Here is a 15,425-nt window from a genome sequence, read left to right as displayed (position 1 = left end):
TAAGTGCCTTGGCTGCAAAACCTACATCCTCCAGGTCACTCCAGATTCTAATTTCACACTTGTTCTTGGGAAAATAGAGTTTGCCCTTCAAATGTAAAATGTTCCAGAGCTCCAGCCCTGTTTCCCGAACTCTCTGCGTGGCAGTACTTCTGGGCTTAAGGAAGAAAACCTGCTTGTTTTTACTCTCAAATCATTCAAAACAGGGTTACAAAGCTACACTCTTTTGTCAGTAAAGTTAAGATTATCACCCGTCCCTTTCCAAACTATGAAAAAGACAATGCCCGTTCCTCTCCAAAAAGCCACATTAAAGGCAAGAACATTCTAGTGACAGTTTAATAAAAAACAGACCATGCCAAAAGGAAGCATACAGAGAATGACAACTGGAATTAAACAAGGGGGCCAAGAGAGGCCAGATTAAGATTCTTAGTGAGCATGTCAACAACAGGCATGTTTTAAGGCGGGTTTTCATTAAAGTCCATGAAAATGGTAACTGGCTTAAGTAACATCCATGACCTTTCAACAAAGATAATTACATTAGTGTATGTGATACAGATTAGACATGAGGAAGTATTTTTCCAGGTAGAAAACAAAATGAGAACAAAAAGCATTGTATGTGGAAACCAACTGGGCAGAAAAACAGAGGAAAAAAAGAGAGGATATGAGTAAAAGAGGAAAGATGCTGAAACCGGCAACGAAGGGCTGTCTCAGGAATTTAAAGGAGTGTTTTGGTGGGAGGGTGGGAGCAGAGAGGAACACACACACACACACACAAAAACCTTTGCGGCTTTTGTTTCTTTTGCTGAAGAAAGAAAGGCCAGTAGTATGTGGTCCTGCAAACCTGGGACAGAATTATAACAACCCCGATCCTCTAGAGCTCAGTCCAGTAAGGTAGCCACCAGCCACATGTGCTATTTAGAATTAACTAAAATTAATGGAAATGAAATAAAATTTAAAATTTAGTTTCTCAGTCACATTAGCCACATTTCAAGGGCTCAGTTGCCACATGTGACATAGGACAGTGCAGATAGTGATAGTCTCCATCACTCCAGAAAGTTCTCTAGGGCAGCACTGCTATAGAGCTTGATAGTGAAAAAGCAAATACATGTCAATACCTATACCAGCTTGACCTATTATTCTCTTATCCCCCTAAAGAGAGGCAGACTCGTAATGTTGCAGTTGGCAAGGACCTTGGCAACCTAGGTCGAAATTCTTCTTACTGCTCCTAAACCTTTTTTCTTTTTTTAATAAATGAGACTCTGGGAGGTTAGTTTAAGCCATTTATTGAACATATATTTATAAAGATGCTAGAGACACTAAAGTGAATAAAACACAGTCCAAAACCTCTTGATGCTCACATCTAAGTCAGAAGAATGGACATGAAAGAAACTAATTGTATCAAGTTGGTAAATATTATAATAGAGGTGTGTATAAGGCGCTGTAACAGATGGATTTTCTAAAAACAGCCACGGCAGTATTTTCAGTTCCACATACACTTCCAGAACCCCCTCTCCCCCATCAAGAGGCAGAATCAATTTCCCCACCCTCTCCAACCTAGGTGGGCTCATGACTGCTCTGCAGGATACAGTATGGCAGAAGTGATGCTATGTGACTTCCAAGACTGCTAGATCATATGAAGAATACAGCTTCTTCCTGGCTCTCTCTCTCTCTCTCTCTCTCTCTCTCTGTACACCTCTGGAGCCCTGAACCACCTTGTAAAAAGTCCAGCCACCTTGAAGTTGCAATATGGGGAAACAGCAGAGATATAGAAAAAATGCCAAGGAAGCCCCACTGTTCCACCACACAGATGTTTGGCCCTTTCCATCAACCACCAGCCAGGTGAGTGAACAAGTCATCAGATGATCCCAGCCCCACCATCAAGCCTTCCAACTGAGGCAAGGACAAGCCACCCTGCTGTGCCGTGTACAAATTCCACGGAATCCGGGAATATAATAAACGGTTATTTTCACCACTAAGTTTTGGAGTAGATTGTTACACAGATATACTAAGTGAAACAGTCACTCTGGGAGAATGGAATTCTTCACTCTATTTAGGGAAGTCAAATAAGATTGTTGTGAGCTGCTGATATTTGAGCTCAATCCTGAAGGAAGATGCATAAGGAATTCCCTGGATGAACAATAAAGGGATATTCTTCCAGACACAGAATCAATTGTGCAAAATGCAGAAGCCAGAGAGCAAGTCTGCAAACTGTTAACAGTCAGGTACAGCTGGAGTGTGGGAAGCTGTGCTCGAGGTAGGAGTTTCATTCATTCATTCTCTTATTCATTCATCCAATAAATACATATTGAGCCCATGGTGTCTGGTACCCAACTCATGTATCACTGAGGACTGCTTTTGACTGCAAATCCCCCCTCCAAAAAAGTGGTTTCAACACTAAGGAACTATTGTTTACTTAATGAGAAAATCAGAGGTTGCCAAGGCAGGCAGCATCAGGTAATGCAATGCAGAGCATTGGAAAGGTTGCAGGCAGCACACTGATTTTTTTCAGAAACACAGTGGGAAACAAAGGAGAGGGAAAGAAGGGGAAGCAGAGTATAGTAATTTCCACATCACACCTTCACAAAAGTCACTCTTACACACTCACACACATGCTCACACGAAATCATATAATTATTATTTAATTCAATAAGAATAATAGGACACATTAGAAAACTCTGGTGTTGTATGGGAGATGGATTGGCTGCGACAAAGTCAGAAGCAGGAAGACAAGACTTGTCAAAAAAAATCCACCTTAAACAGACATTTCTCCAAAGAAGACATACAGATGGCCAAGAGGCACATGAAAAGATGTTCAACATCACTAATTATTAGAGAAATGCAAATCAAAACTACAATGAGGCATCACTTCACACTGGTCTGAATGGCCATCATTAAAAAGTCTATAAGTAACTGCTGGAGAGGGTGATGAGAAAAGGGAACCCTCCTACACTGCTGGTAAGAATGTAAATTGGTGTAGCCATTATGGGAAAGAGTATGGAGGTTCCTTAAAAAACTAAAAATAGAGTTACCATATGATCCAGTGATCCAAATCCTGAGCATATATTTGGAGAAAACCATAATTCTAAAAGATACATGCACCCCAATATTCATAGCAGCTCTATTTACAATAGCCAAGACCTGGAAGCAACCTAAATGTCCATCAACAGATGAATGGATAAAGAAGATGTGGTATAGATACACAATGGAATATTACTCAGCAATAGAAAACAATCAAATGATGCCATTTGCAGCAACATGGATGGACACAGAGATTATCGTACTAAGAGAAGTAAGTCAGACAGAGAAAGACAAATATCATATGATATCACTTATATATGAAATCTAACAAAAAAGATACAAAAAAATGATACAAATGAAATTATTTACAAGACAGAAATAGACTCACAGACATGGAAAACAAATTTTGAGGGGAAGAAAACTTCCCCCCGAAGGGGGAAGGGGGGAGGGACAAATTAGGAGTTTAGGATTGAAATATACACACTACTATATATGGAGTAGATAACCAACAAGGACCTACTGTATAGCAGAGGGAACTATACTCAGTATCTTGTAATAACCTATAGGGAAAAGAATCTGAAAAAGAATATACATATATATATATGTATATACATATGTATGTATAGCTGAATCACTTTCCTGTACACCTGAAACTGACACAACATTGTAAATCAACTATATTTCAATAAAAATTTTTTTAAAAACACAAAAAATCCACCTTAGTTTTAAAGCAAACTTGAAGCCAAGTTTGAAGAACCTACTTCATTATTATATGATCTACAGAAGCATAAAAATTGCCTTCTCCAGAATTCCTTTCGATTTAAATATTTTCTATAACCAAAGCAATAGAGAAAGAGGCAGAAGTAAATTTCTTTAGATTCAAAGAACTTTCCAGTGCATTAAAAAGGAACAAAGGAACTTTGTAACACAAAGAGTGTCAGCTCCAGAGAGGATGCCCGCCCCCACCTGTACCAACTGCTCACCTTCCCCCAGCACAGGAGGGCAAAATGCAACTCATTTTTCACTGAACTGCCAAAGCACATTTTCTCTCCACCAAGCTCAGTCCTGAGCTTGATAGATAGAAAGCGTTCAAATAAGAAATGGCTCTGAGATGTTCTAAAATAGTAATTAAGCTGCATACACAATTGCTCTAGCCAAAAGGGTCTCTAATCATTTTTCTGCGGATAAGAAACAATTACCCAAAGGCTTCTGAGTGTTGGTGTTCAAAGGGCATATTGAGAGTGTAATTACAGTGGAAGGCTAGACTAAACATAAAAGTAAACTGGCTCATTCTTCTAGGAAAAGTTACCTCTTTGCTGAAAAATGAATCTGACTGCTAGGTCTTGCTTTTCTCCCAAATCAGTGTTCAACCAGGAGATTGGAAGTATCTACAGGGATGAAAAAGGAACATGTGTGAGTGCTGGGTGTATACGGATGGAAGGGAATGGGCACAGCTTTTTGCTGAGGGTGGAGAAGGAGGTGAAGGAGCGTACGTAAGAAGTGAAATCTCCCTGCCAGCTGCTCTTGTCCCTGCGTTGCCCCAGCCAGGTGTAGCTCTGGGTGCCTCCAGCACAGCAATGTGGGGCCCACCTAAGACAGGCAAGTAAGCATCAACCCAGCTGCCCAGGGTTCTTGGTGTCCTGCAGAAGCCACTGGATCCACACTCCGCCCCTCCTGCAGGCTCCCCAGTCATCCCCTGCATTCAAGCCATGCCCCTCGAAGGAAGGAGCCACTCAGCCCGGGCAGGGCGGTGGCACATGTTAGAGAGTGACCTGTTTGGTTGGGGAATAAGGGAAATGGGAGACTGGGAAACTGCACCTCCTCCACCCCAAGGTCTAACCCTCCCGCCCTCTCTCACATGTATGAATAGTGATGGTTCACGTGTCAGCTTGGCTAAGCCACCCTACTCAGATATTTGGTCAAACATTGTTCCAGATGTTTCTGTGAAGGTATTTTTAGATTAACGTTTAAGACAGCAGATTTTGAGTAAAGCAGATTACCCTCCATAATGTGGTGGGCCTAATCCAATCAGGTGAAGGCCTTAATAGAACAAAGAGTGACCTCCCCTGAAGAAGAGGGAATTCCGCCAACAGACTTCCTTTGGACTCAAGCTGGGTGTCCAGCCTGCCAGCCCACCCTACAGATTTTGAACTTGCCAGCCTTCACTGTTGACTATCATGTGAACCAATTCCTTACAATTTTTCCTCTTTTTCTCTCTCTCTGTCATGCTGGAGGGAAGCAAGCTGCCATGTATGACCAGCCTGATGGAGAACCCCATTAGACTAGGAACTGCTATCCCCAGCCAATATCCAGTGAAGTTCTGAGACTTGCCAACAGGCATAGGACTTAGCTTGAAAATGAATATTCTGTAGCCTGCCAACGGCGACCTGAGTGAGCTTAGAAGCAGATCATCTTGTAGTCAAGCCTTCAGCAGCCCCAGCTTAAATGCAACCTCATCAGAGATCCTGAGCAAGAGGCTCTCAGCTGAGTGACACCCAAATTCCTGACCCATAGAAACTGAAATACTGGATATTTGTTGTTTTAAGCTGTTAAGTTTTGGGATAATTTGTTACACAGCAATAGATAACTAATACACTGCTGAAGAAAGTACAACCACTTGGAGGGCAATTCGGCAACGTCTAGTAGGGCAGACAAGCCTTCGAACCAGAAATTCTAATCCTGGGTATTGTGGTAAACATTTATTATGCTTTTTAGCCACCAAATACCCTTTGGAAACTGTCCTCCATTTGAGGGATTCCCCACCTTTAGCTCCATCTCCACGGGGCAGAACCTCGTGCTGCCTCTTTCTCAGCCCCCCTTACTGCTAAAGCATAGGAATATGACCCAGGCTTCACCATTTAGATACACTCATGTGAACCTATGATTTAGAAGAGAATAGGGTGGAAATGATTCTGGCAAGGGGGAACCACATGACGCTGGCCTCTCAGAGGCAGTAGACATGGAGTTCCCAGTGATAAGAGCCATGCCTGGCATCATGGTGAGAACGGTAGTGCCCCTGCTAGAAGCCTCAGCAGCTCCTCTCCCCTGGGGCAATCTGACAGTGTTGGTGGATATTTTCCCTCACTATGAGCTTCCAAATCTGCTTCTCTGCCCTTTCTGGAGATTCTGTTTGAGTTAGAATCCTCTAATATATCCTTTTTACATGTGCCTAAGCCAACTAGGGCAGAGTCTATTTTTTGCTACTAAGACCCCAGAGGAGTTCAAAGAACTGTTGGGTTGAAGGCCTTAGTTCCTCACTGGCTGGTCATCAGAGGCTTCTCTGAGTTTCTTAGCTGATTGAGTTGCTATAACAAAATGTCATAGACTGGGGAGCTTAAATAAGAAACATTGATTTCTCACGGTTCTGGAGGCTGGGAAGTTCAAGATCAAGGTGCCAGAAGATACAGTGTCTGGTGAGAGGCTTCTTCTTGGTTTACAGAGGGTCTCCTTGTTGTATCCTCACACGGGAAGGAAAGGGGATGGGGAGGAAATGGTGTCTTCCACCTCTTATAAGGACGTTAATCTCATTAGGGCGGGTCTACCCTCATGCCTTTCAAGTTGGCACTGAACTATACGTTAAGTGCCTGTGATATGAACACTGAGTATCCTACATGCAACTGGTGCTCCATCAATGCTTTATTGGTTGCTGGATTTGTGAATTCTTGTGTCTATAATGTCCAGGCCTGGATGCTCTCTGTCCTCTCGTCCCTACAGTGGGGCCAGCCCACTGAACATAACTAGAATCTTTTTTCTTTGGCTGCGCCGCAAGGCTTGTGGGATCTTAGTTCCCCCACCAGGGATTGAACCGGGGCCCTTGGCAGTGAAAGCACAGAGTCCTAACCACTGGACCACCAGGGAATTACCCATAACTAGATTCTTAATTAAAGCAGTCCCTATCAACCCTCTACTGGATAAGGCAAAATTTCACCACCTAAAAATTTCACCTGATGCCACTGGACACTGCAGAGAAGGTGCAAGTCAGCTCTGGACCTCTCACAGCTCCTCTCCAGTTGCCCATGCTGCCAGCCCTACCACCCCTTCCCAAGGTTCAGGAACAAGGAAAGTTTTGTGGGAGTAGGTGTTGCCGGCTATTAGATAGTAGTAAAACTGGGTGTCAGGGAGAGTGAAAGGGCACATCGAACCCTCTGTGAATTTCTTTTTTAATTTGCACTAGAGTTACTAAAGCTATATGATCAGAATTTTTAAAGGATGCCCAATCAACATGATCTTATCTCCTATTCCAAGTAAAAGGGGAAGCATAGTTTTATTATTTTTTTTAGTATATTGGCCAATAAATTTGCATGGGCTCTTAGAAGAACTCTCCTAGCACTCCCCCTTTTCCCCTCCACTACCTTGGCCTAACTATATTCTTGTCCTTTGGATCTTAGCTTAGAAGTAATCCCCCCCAGCATATTAATTTTACTGCCACACATCATACTGCATGTACTTGCCTGTATACCTGAGAGCAATATCCATGACTTACTCATGATTAAATGCCTAGGTCCTGGCAGAATGCTGAGCACATGCTAGATAACTGTTGAGTTTAATGAATCTTGCCCAATCCTTTACCATGCCCCAACATCATTTTATCATGTTTGCTTTACTAGGTGGGAACAAGGCACTCCCCACCCCACAAGACAGCTTGCTGCAGATTTAGAAAGTTCTAGGTATCAGAAAAATAAGTCTTCCTTAAAATGGACTTACAGCTGCCTTCCTGTAATTGTTTCCACCCACTGGCTGCAGTGCTGCCTTCCTAAGCTACGCAGAATAAGCCCAGTACCTATTCCATCAATCAATCCTTGAGCGTTTGGAGCCACACCCTCCCTTCCCAGACTGGGCGAAGCTCCTTCTCTTTATTCTTTAGATCAAGCATCTGGATACTTATCAACACGTGTGAAGTATGTGTTTTCCTAGTGAATACTGTTTATAGGAAACCAAATAGACTTCAGACCCAAAAGAGGTAAGACATTCCTTAAGGCCAGCAGTTGAATGTTACTTTTCTTTATATCTACTTCCCAGGGCTCAATAGATGTTCAAATTTAGCTATTTTGGCTATTCTTTTTCTTTTATTGTATAAATGTGAAAAGACAAGCATGGCTCCACAAAGTCTTCCCCTACATTGTCTCTCCTCATGCCCACCCCCAGCCCTGCTGGAAAGAATTCATTGATCCTTCAGGTACTTTCACAGCCCTTTGTACAAACCTATGTGAGAGTCCTGATCACAATGTATTATCATGAAGTTTCCTGTGGGTGTCTATTTCCACACTACACCATGAACCCCTTGAGGAGGGCAGGGTCTTATTTGTTATTGTATCCCATTACCTAGCACAGTGCCTGGTACATCATAGATAGTCAATATATGTTGCAAGTAAGTGTCATAGAGTATCTAAGCTAAAAATAACTTATTTGTATACAGGATGCCTTGTCTTATCCATTTTGAATAAAGGGATAAAGTTCTGCTTTGCTGGGCCATTTGGGGGCAAGAAAAATGCCTGTACCTATATTGTAGGTATAATGTTCAGATATTTGGGGGCTCTCAAAAGGGAGTCTTTGCAGGTTTTCAGAAGAAAAGGTATATATTTTTTATGCTTCTGTGTAGTAAATTTGCAGAGCACAGGCTACGCCCTGAGCTGAGTTTAATGGCATGACGCTTCATTGAGGGCACTCTGATGTTCCAAAACATGATGCCTGGAGAGTGCAGAAAATGTCCTCGCCCCTTTAAGGAAACCTCTGTGGGAAACAGCAATCCAAGACAAGACTCCCACCAGGGAGTCAACCCTTACAATGAAATTTCTTTCTTTCTTTTTTAAAAACGAATCTCTATAGTCACTTTAATCTTCTTTAGCGACCTAATGGATTGGTGGGTTAGAAGTCAATAGCCATGAAAAGCTTTTCCCAAGAGGCATCCTCACAGCTGCTATGAAATCGGAAATGTGTGTGTAGCATGGAAGTGACAGGTCAGGGGGACTTCAGTTCAAAAAGAACCAGAGGGTACTAGAATTTCACTGAGATGCCCCCAAGGACAGACACTCAAATTTACAAAAGTGAAGTCCAGACAAATTCCATGGCAACCATCGTTAGGAGATGTGGGGTTAGTAAGGGAGAAGAGAGCTGGAAACAACAGATGAGCTTTTATCTTATGGCTATTGCAAAGCATGTAACTGTCCATTTCCCTTTTGCAGTTGGCTGTTGAGTGAGCCAAATCTGTGGTCCACTCTTAGGAAGTGTGAGTTTACCTTCTGTGTACAACCTCTTTGTTGAACTATCTTACGTGTCTACCTTATCTTTATCAGTCCTCATAAATTTGTTTGGGAACAAAGAAATAGTGGAAACTCTCTGTACACAGGGCTTGTTGCCTGGTGGGCTTCTCTGGTGGGACAGCAGGCTAGAGATCACTAATTCTTTGCATGCTTGGGCTAGATGCCACTAATTCTTTTCTCTCGGGCTGACTGGTTTTACCAGAGAGGCATCTTCTGATTTCCTGCCTAGGAGTAGAGAGGGACTTAAAGCCTCTTTCCCTGTCTGCATGTGCTTTCAGAACCCAGTGGGAAGGGGAACTAGGGAAGAGGGTAGTCACTGTTCAGTTGATGTCCTCTTGTGAATTCCCCCTTTGGTTGTCCTTTTACTAGATATTAGTGATGGGGGGAAGGGTGGTGGACTGAAGTAAGCATGTGTTTTCAAACTACCATGATTAATTGCAAGTCCTTCCAGGGATGCCAGGGCACGGTGGGGCCCTGTAAGTGATTGCATGATCAGGAACATCAAGTATGACCTGTATCAAGTATCAAGTATGATCTGAAGAACACTCAGCTGAACTTTCTCTTTGGAAACAGAGCTGCTCTTCTTCAGGTTACCTACCATTCCTTGGACCATACTAACCTAGTATATTCCTGGGGGACGTAAAAGATCCATCAGTGAAAGTTCCAGAAAAGGGCCAGACACTGTCTGCTGTGTAGGTTCTAAGCCATCCCCAATTGATCTGGGGTGGCCTCAGCCTGCAATGACTTGAAGCAGGATTGTGGTTCCTCGGCTGGAGATTGAAATCAAGCCGCAGCAGTGAGAGGGCTGAACCCCAGCCACTAGTCCAGTGGCCAGTGACAAGGCCCCTGGCCTGTTGTCTTTGTAGAAGTGAATTCCCACAAAGAGACAGAAAGTAGTAAAACAAGTGTTTATTAGGAGAAAAAAGGGTACGTGTGAATAGACTCACACGGGTGGGCTCAGAGAGAGAGTTGTGCCCTTGTGGTAGTTTGAATCACTTATGTGGGGCATTTCTTCCCGGTTTCCTTTGGCCAATCATCTTGCTTTGCCTGGTTCTGAGTCCGTATTTGGTTTGTCTCAGGGTCCTCCCCTGTGTGCGTGCACATCTCTTAGCCAAGATGGGTTCCAGCAAAGAGGCCTATGGGTAGGTTGACATCACTCACTTTTTGACCTCCAAGGAGCCTTTCTGTGCATGCATAGCCGGGAAGGTCTCATTGACCTTGAGAATGAGAAATATGTGGTTTCTCTTTTATCTGGACAGGGCCCAGCCTCTCCTATTATCATCCTGCCATTATCTTCATCTTGGAGTATCTGTCCACAGGGGACAAACTCCAGCTGCTCAGCCTGGAGCCCATCTATCTCCTGCCTCACAATCATTAGGAACCCCATGGTCTTTGGAGCCATTATTGAGAGAGGTTTGTGTACACACCAGGACTGTCCTGGTCCACTTCCTCAAAAGGGGTGCTCCCGATTAGATTCCAGGCTAAGGTCCTGCTAGGGGTGCCTACTCTCCTTCTCTGTGATTATCAACTCTAGAGAGTCCTAGTGTCCTCAGGTGACCCCCAAGCAAACTCAAATCCAGGAAGCTCTGGGAAGCTGGGAGAATGTGGGGAGGCTTCCCACGTTGTACGAGGCACATTTCTATATACCAGGGATACAACAGGGAAGAACATAGGAAAAAATCCTGCCCTGGTGGAGCTGACATTCTCAGGGGCATGAAAGAGAGCTTAAATTTAAAGGGAGCAAGACCAATTTTAGGAAAAACCTACCCACTCTTTCTAATTTGGTAAGAAAAATAAATACAAGTGGTGCATGTAGGCTTCTAAATCTTAGGAAACACAGGTCTTTATAAACTCAAAGAGTGAAGGTGGTGGCCACAGGGGAGCAGAGTCGCAGGTTAGCAGGTCAGCAGTGAGTCAGCAATGTTCCCTGAGCCCCTGTGAGGTCTGGACTGGATGTTCGTCTCCATCCATTGCTGAGCTGGTGATCTAACATTTTAATTTTTCACATCTGCACTTTCTCTATTGGATACAGAAACACAGGTAAAGTGTTGTACACAATTCTCAAAGGATAAATGCTGATATTACAGCCACTGTATTGAACTGTCCTGCTTCTACCCCTTATTCAAGTCTTACTGTGTACACATACATTTCCAGACACACTCATCTTATCTGAAACTTTGTTCCCTTAATGCACTTGGTTTATGCTCTAGATAAAATTTCTCATTTAACCCCATAAAAACACATTTGGAAAATTACGGTCTCCTTTGACTGTTTAGGGTGTTGACTTCTTCTGTTATCTTAATGCAGAGATCAGGTTTAGGCAGGTCTGGTAAAGGACATTTGTTGATTTGGGGTCATCCAGTATCCATTCACCCTACTTCCACTAATAGGCCATGCTCTCATTTTCTCTGGGGAATCCACACTCCTTTATTCTTATACCATGTAGATCAGATGTACACCACCCCTCATCTCCCCGTGACACCATCACCCCCGCTAAAGCACAAGGGCTGAAGCATGTGAACTCAGCTAAGCCGCTCATTCAAACTCCCCACACACAGTGATTGAGCTAAGGTACCAACACACATTCTAATCAGAACTATGGAAATGCAATGAGACCTTCTGTGGAAATGCTACGATAGAAACCAGTGTTCTTTCCTGATGAACCTGAACCTCAGACATTGGAAGACCTAGGGCCACAGACATCTTGAACCAGGAGGACACTGAGAATAGAGCTAAAATTGAGGAAATAGAGCTGAAAGGGTGAGAGAAAATAGGGGAGACAAAGGATATAAAAGGAAAGAGGAAAGAGAGATTGGATCCTGTTGACATTATATGAGCCCTGGATCGACCTGTGCTGGAGCCGGGAGAGAGCGCCCTGGACTTTTCAGTTATGTGAAGCAATCACCTCCCATTTCCACTTAAACCAATTTGCATTACACTGATTGTCATTTGCCAAGAAAGAAGCTTACTTGATAAGCTGGTGCGGCTACCAGCAGAATGAGGAGGAAAGGATGCCTCACGGATGTGATTTGAAGGACACCAGGTCCGGGACCAGCTGACCTGATGGGAGAGAAGTACACACATCAGACCCTCCTGGTCATCCTACAGGACCTGGGACTGCTGAGAGCTTGGAAAGAGGATACACTGTTTGTGTCAAGTAACACTGAGCCTATATGGCTATAAATTTGGAGAGGACATGTGATTTGAGAGATTGCAATTAGGATAATAACAAAGTGCTTCATAGGTAGATTTCCTAAGTCTCTCAGATTCCAGAAAGGAAATGATTCTCATAGGGTTCTAACACATGGATTCATCAAAAGATCACTGGGTCAAAGGAAAGAACCCAGTTCCCACATTCTAAACCCCAGAAACTCTTTTTAATGTGAGGTACAAAGTAAACCACTGTCTTAGCTCAGGCTGCTATAACATTAAACAGGTGGCTTAAACAACAGACATTTATTTCTCTCAGTCTGGAGGCTGGGAAGTCTGAGATCAGGGTGCCAGCATGGTGAGATTCTGGTGAGAACCCTCTTCCTGGCTTGCAGACAGCTGCCTTCTTGCTGTGTCCCCTCATGGCAGGGAGAGAGGAAGCTCCAGTGTCTCTTTCTTTTCTTATAAGGGCACTAATCCCAACACGAGGGCTGCACCCTCATGACCTCATCAAAACCTAATTACCTTCCAAAGGCTCCACCTCCTAATACCATCACATTGGAGGTTAGGGCTTCAACATATGAACTAGGGGGAGAGGGGAGGCAGGGAACACAAATGTTCAGTCCATAACAATCACCAAGATGTTGCAGATATTCAGAAGATTCCTGGCTGGTGCAGCTATTTAAATTTCATACTATTACAAACCCCTTCTCGTTTTTCAGAGGCTGCTGTGGCAATTTTGATAGCTGAGATTCCGGACCCTCAGTTTCAACCTAGCACCCCAAGCCAACGTGTCCCATTCTCATGGCGTCAGCAGGTTTTCTCCGCGTTTTCCTTCCTTCCTTCAGTTCCAAGTTTGGCCCTGTTTTCTAAATTGGTATGCTGCCCTTGGCTGCGGATCATAGTGACCTGCTAAAGGGGCTTAGCCAAGAAAATAAGCCTTGTTCATATGAAAGACCCCTGCTGGAAAAGCTTAACTTAAACCACATTCCACAAATCACACCACCCCCAGAGAACCCTCCGTTCTAAGAAGATGATTGCACTTTTTGTCTATTAAGTAGAGCTCAAACTCCTGTACATTCTGTCAGGGATTCTCCATGGGATAATGAGATTTGGGAATACGATGAACACCAGAGTATGTATCCCCAAAGTTTCAAAGAATTACTATTCTTTAAATCCTGTTTTTCATTTTGTTAGAAAATGAAGTTAAAGGGACAGCAAATTACTCACTGGCTTGTTTGTTAATTAAAACAATATGGAGCAAAAATTCCATCTTTGGTCAGCTTGAACAAAGCATTCTCTACCCAGTGATGTATCCTTAAATTCCAGAGTGTGATTTCCATCTGGTCCAAGCCAAAAAGTAAAATAAAAAAGAAGAAAACTAGGCAGAGTTTCTCATCTCCTCTATTAGAGTACACTCACAATTGCAACAAACAACCCCAATCTTAGTGACTTAACATTAGTCAATTTTCTTTCTTGCTTATGCAAAGCTCAGTTGTCTGTAAGGTGGACAGTGTGGTGGGGCTACAGACAGTCTTCCAGCTGAGCCCTGGGGTTGTCGCTACACCCTCTGCTCCTGGCCAGCAGATGATGGCAGGAGGGAGAAGAGGAGGAACACGCAGGAGGATTCAGGGGCAGGAGTCCCTACTAACTGCAAGGGAGGCTGAGAAATGAAGTCCCACTCTGTCCCCAGGGAGAGGAAGGCATGGGCCCTCTAGCTGGACTCTGTCACCTCTGCTCTGCCCAACACTCTAAGTCAGCATACAGGCTTCTCTTCTGTCTTCTATGTAGTTCTTATCAAAACCACAATATTCGCCTCATACTTTGCAGTTTGTAAAGCCCTTGCCTGTGTACCATTTTACTAATCCTCCCAGCCATTTTAAGAGATGGTGATTAATGTCAGTGATCGATCCCCACGTTAATGATGAGCAAATTGAGGCAAGAGCGAATGAGCAACAGAGCTGGGTCTGGAACCCAGGGCTTATGGCTTCAACTGCTCTACTTCCCCAGGGGGACAGGGTAGCGAGGTGGCCAAGGGACCTGGCTCTGGCACCAGACTACCGGGCTGCAATCTGAGCACTGCCACTGGTTGACCACAGGATCCATGGCACTTGTCGACTCTCCAGCACCAGTTTACAACGTGGGGCAATTGGAAAACAGCCCTCATAGGGCCACTGATGAAAGTCCAGCTGGTGATGTCCAAGGGGCCTGCAAAGCACCTGGCTTCTAACAAACCTCCTCAATGATTGCTGACAGCAGCCAGGGGAAGGAGACTAAGAAAACACCCAGACTCTCGTAGGGCCCCTGCTTAGAGCTCCACTCTTTGCTATTGAATAACATTTTCATAAATTTCATTTCCATGCAGAGAAAAAGCCTTCTGACTGCATTTTCACTTTTCATCACCACAGAGGGGTGCCCTCTGGTCTCTTGGTGAGGGACCCGCAGAGTTGGTATTCTCTCTCCAGGCTTCCGTCATGACAGCCCTTCATTCATTGCCAGGATGCGCTCAACCCAGAGAGGGAGACTCCAAGACTGGAAACAACTTCTGAGGGTCCCATGACGAGGACCCATGCCCAGGGACCCAGCCCAAGGTGGCCTTCAAACTGGGGACTCACAAACGCTTGGACTATTTCATTTCAACACCATGGGTAATTACTAACGATACCAAGACCCCGCCAAGTTTCCGTAGACTCAGTAATTTACAAAGACATTCTCCACTTGACTGCCCCACACTTCCCCCATGAGGGAGACATGAAAGATGTTATTACTGGCCATTCCTAACACTAAGGAAACTGAACCTCACTTTAATAACCTTTCCAAGGTTGTATGATTATTAAATAGCAGGGTCAGCACTAGAACCTTGCTAGAATAGAAAGCGTGACTGTCTTTTTTTGTATGGAGTCCTCAGATGCAGACTCTGGACAAGAATTTGAAGGCAAGTAGTTCATTTTAGAGACCATCCCGGGAAGTGAAGAAAGGAAAGAAGAAAGGGAAGGAGCC

Source organism: Lagenorhynchus albirostris, chromosome 4, assembly GCF_949774975.1.
Source record: "Lagenorhynchus albirostris chromosome 4, mLagAlb1.1, whole genome shotgun sequence".
Taxonomy (NCBI): Eukaryota; Metazoa; Chordata; class Mammalia; order Artiodactyla; family Delphinidae; genus Lagenorhynchus; species Lagenorhynchus albirostris.
The sequence above is the reverse complement of the archived record's forward strand: the minus strand, read 5'-3'. Positions refer to the sequence as shown.